At 45.9% G+C, this 4,697-nt stretch overlaps 1 long non-coding RNA gene across 1 annotated transcript in view; it reads right to left on the minus strand.

Annotated features, from left to right (window-relative positions):
• Window positions 1–4,391, minus strand: part of LOC148899635 (uncharacterized) — an 11,882-nt gene extending 7,491 nt beyond the window's left edge. Inside the window, exon 1 of the long non-coding RNA XR_016114873.1 lies at window positions 4,024–4,391. This is a non-coding gene — a long non-coding RNA (uncharacterized LOC148899635). The remainder of the gene's footprint in view (window positions 1–4,023) is intronic.
• Between the last annotated feature and the right edge of the window lie 306 nt (window positions 4,392–4,697).

A 4,697-nucleotide genomic window follows, 5' to 3' on the forward strand; every position in this document is an offset into this window, starting at 1 on the left:
AATTTCTCCACTCTTTTCATTTCCTCCCTCAAAGCCCGCCTCTCCTGCTGACCTGCTAGATGGTATTATTTCGTCTTTTGAATTGAGAAAAAAAAAACATCCCCATCCCTACCATTTCTCTCTCTCTGTATCTCTCGCTCTCTTTCCTTTCTCTCTTTTTCTCCCTCTATTCTGCAATCTCCCCTCCATTGCTTTCCCCTACCTCTTGCTCTTCTTGCAGTGACAGCATACTTATGTGAACCCATGATTTATCATTTGCTAATCCGTGCTGATTATGGAGCTTTCCGCACAGTCCTTATCTGCTGCTGAGGCCGCTTTTCACTCCATAGCCGCCAATTATCTTTTAGGCTGCCTGCAAACAGACTTGTCTCTTTCAGACAGCTGCAGAACTGCCACCAAACCGCTTACGTTTAATATAAAGGACACATGGCATGCATCTCCCACAACTGACGCCGTGGATGGCTTAAGTGAAGGCATTTTTCATTTGCGTACTTGGTGAGATAATTGATGGATATTTCCAATTCTCTCTCTTTTCTACTACTAATCTGCCCTTAATCATCTCAAACCTTCATTGTGCATTTTTTACAGACTATATGGCCATGAAGTCTGCCTCTTCCTTTGTTAACACAGAGGGTGGTGGGGGGTGACCAGTTCGGTCACGAGTTTTTCATAGCTACTTTAGTTTTAAATAATGCTGGGTGCTAATACAGAAGAAGAGGTGTTATTGTTGCACTTCCATGTATTTGTCATGACACGACATGACTTGAAGTTTAGATTTGTTAGCATCAAGTCAAACATTTTGCTTGCGTGACCAATCCGCCTCTTTGGTCTGACAGCCAAAGTGGCACTGCCTCACTCTGACTCCCACCACACTTTTTGAAGCCAAGGTTAGTGACAACATGAGGTTACGGCGAGCAAGGCTACGCCTGTGGGGAGGGTATTGAGATGATGGTGCACTCAGCTGATGTGCCGTCCAATTGTCAGAGTAATGGGAAGTGACGTGCACATCACAGCAATGTGGGTCAGAGCGCCAGACGACCGCCCCGCGGCCTCTCTCTGCTTTATTAGGCAGGCAATGTCTAATCTGCTGTCGCTCGACCAGACAAAATTCTCTAATCGACCCTGATATTCACTGAACACACATTACTATCTTCCCTCATGCTCACAAGCTCACTTTGAGCATGGATGGATTTGTCTTTGTGTCATGCAAAAAGATTCAAATGTTGAATCTGACATTTTTGTTTAATTAACCAAAACACTAACCTACTAGATGTGCTGTTTTATTTAAAAGATGTGCATGAGTACTGGTACACCCACACCCACACAGACACATAAACGCACACACATACATACATACATATACATACCGGTACATACATACATACAAACATTCCTATACACACACGAACACACGCGCACAAGCACACATGCACACACACACACACACACACACACACACACACACACACACACACACACACACACACACACACACACACACACATTTTTTCCTGCAACGTGGACTGGATTCAGATTTTTTAGCAGGCGAAAATGGGTCGGATCAACTGAGTTTAATAGGATTCCCAAGACATGGTCAGAGGCTGATGTCTGCAGGGGAAGAAAATGCAGGGAAGGGAAAGATTCAACTGTAAGGACAGGGTTGTTTGGGAGGTGGGGTTGTTGGGGGAGCAAACTTTTGCGAGCGTTTATTTAGCACCTGTACAAGTCCATTGTAGCCAGAGAAAAGTGACACATGCGGGCCTTGAAGTGGACTTGTTTTTTTCTGCTCAAACAGGGTTTTTTTTTCTTTTTACGGTTGGGGGAAGATGCCTCGAGGAGTTCAGTCTCTTCGAATCTGCCACAGCCTCATCAAAGGCAGTAATTTCCTGTTCATTTCTGGCTCCCATCCCCCAACTCTGAGCTCTTGTCTGCTAATCCCACCCCTGCACACAACCCCCACTTCCACCCCCTCCCAATCCCCACCCTGGGCCCCCCTGCTGCTGTCCTGCCTGCCTGTGCTTCAGTTTGCTGCACTCGGTTTGAGGACTGCAGTGGGAGGCTATATGCTTTGTGTCCGGGGCTTGCAGTTCGGTTGAGCACTAACAAATCCTCATTGTCCCAGGCAAGAGTGGTGTCAGAGGAGACCATCGTTTGTGTGTGCGTGTTGTGTTTTGGGGGGAGGGAGGAGGGTTGCCTTGCTGTCTGGTTTCTATTCAAATCCAGGTACATGCAGGCCTGGGAGGGAACAAAGCATGTCGAGGGGCTTATAGGGTGTCAAGCATGAGACCAAAGTCCTTCGAGGGCTCAGCTGAGACCGGGCAGGGCTGAGTTGAAGGGTCATAGGACCTGCTTACACAACTGCTGCCCTTTCTGAACTGAGCACACTACATTAGCGCGACAAGTGATGCTGGGGGGTCCCATCATCTGAGGCGCCGTGAAGCCAGTCAATAAAAAAAAAAGCCAGTCGATATTCAAGACACTTAGCTGACGGTGGAAACCCAAACAATCTAACCTTGACTCCAGTTTGTCAAAGACAACATGTAGCTTTGTGAAGTTTCTACATTTCAAAAGATCACCATTGTATTGACCGGTTTGTGAAGAAAATATTTCCCCACATTTTTTTCCCAAGTAGTATCTAACAAAAGTTGACTTTGAAGTTTGAGTCTAGCCGTCGCCAAAAACAGGTCTGTGGCATTACTTCTGTGGACTAAGATGTGTATCAGAATGGCAAGACTCTACATGTACAGGTATTTTACTTGGCTTTCAACTGTGAGGTTGGCGCACACACGTCGCTTTCTTCTACAATGACTTGTTTTTCCATGGATTGTTGTTCTTGTGCCGGCATTAAGCCTTTGTAGTTTTGCAGCAGTCTCATGTACATCTGTCTGTTTTGTTGTTGTCATTACTCTCTTATGCACTCAAGCTTTTGCAGTGGATTAAGAGCTTTGCACAAGAGCAGACCAGGACAAGAAAAAAAGACTGAATCGGAAAAACCATCGCTTCCTGTCACTAAATACATTCCAATGATTCCCCATGTGAGTTGATGGGGAAAACCAAGGAAAAGGGGAATAAAGCATCTATATATAAAGAGCCATTCTCTTCGATTGGTCATCTATATTTAAACACCTCTCTATTTAGACTTCCGATTCTGCATTTCCATTTTCTTGTTTGCAGATTTGGAAACAGAGGCAAAGAATGTTCATTGTTTCACACACTGAAAGGATTTATGCCAATTATGTAGGGGAACTGAATCTTATCTCGTTTAGTGTGCAAAGCAAGTTGAAGAGGTTTGGAGACCTCTTTGAGAAAAATTAAAGGCAAGGTTTTTCACCCTTCTCTGTCACCAATGGCCAGGGATCCCCTCCCTATACGGCAGCAGCTGGCTGCCTGGTCTCCTCCGCTTCAGCCTCTAATGGCTGACCTACCCTGTCTGGACTGCCCGCTCGCTTTTGTCTTCTGTCTGGCTCAGTTCCTCCCAGTCAAACATAGCTACTGCCGGTTGCCGTCTACATTCCCACAGAGCAAACACTCAATCTCACACACATGCATGCGCTCACCCACACACACGCACACACACATATACACACACGTACACATACACGCACACACACACAAACACACACACACATTCGGCACACTTTGTCTAGCACACGCAACCTCTGTCTCAGTTGCTCTCTTTCACATACTTCTCAAAGTTCTCTCACACACAGAGCTTCTGTCTGCTTTTGCTCATACACACACACACACACGCACACGCAGACGCACATGCACACACACACGTTCAAACTCACACATTATCGCGCACATGCCACTGTGCTACTGTTCTATCTTGAAGTAAAGCAGTTAAAACTGTTCATTTGGCGGACTTGTCATTTACGAAACGCTGGATGAAATTTCAAGCAAAACTGAAACATTCGACACTGAAGTCAAAGAAATAATGACTATATTCCAGAGTGTTCAAGACATGCATTGTCAGTAAGCTTTTAAAGCGAAAAGAAAAGGTCAATCAGTTCAAATACTTACTGGCAACGGGACCAAAAGTTGGGCAACTGCAATCTATTGAGGCGTGAGAGTAGAAATAGGCCAGCACTTCCATAGTCAGGCATGAAATATTAAACCGGCCTATGTCGATGAAATGAATTGAATGCGTCCTCTCTCTGTCTGTATGTCTCACTCAGAACACTGGCGCACAATCTTGACATACACTCTTTCAGTCCGATCTCCCTGCCGCCAATGGGACCCTAGCCCGGACTTTGCAAATACAAGTGGCTCAGAAATCTCTCTCTCTCTCTCTCTCTCTCTCTCTCTCTCTCTCTCTCTCTCTCTCTCTCTCTCTCTCTCTCTCTCTCTCTCTCTCTCTCTCTCTCTCTCTCTCTCTCTCTCTCTCTCTCTCTCTCTCCCTTCTCTCTCTTCTCTCTCTTCACTACAGCTCTCCCTCTCGCGCCTTCTGCACAACTACATAGATAAACAAGAAACCACATTCCCACATGCATCCACCCCCCACTCTGCTCACTCACGTCCATGCACACACGCGCACACACACACACACACACACACACACACACACACACACACACACACGCACACACACACGCACACACGCGCGCGCACACACACGCAACCCTACACACAAACACAGAAAATGAGAAGGCGCAAGTTTAGAAACTGCTTCTCATTTTTGTGCATGTATTATATAT

Source organism: Hippocampus bargibanti, linkage group LG04, assembly GCF_051943395.1.
Source record: "Hippocampus bargibanti isolate YZ-2025 linkage group LG04, ASM5194339v1, whole genome shotgun sequence".
NCBI lineage: Eukaryota > Metazoa > Chordata > Actinopteri > Syngnathiformes > Syngnathidae > Hippocampus > Hippocampus bargibanti.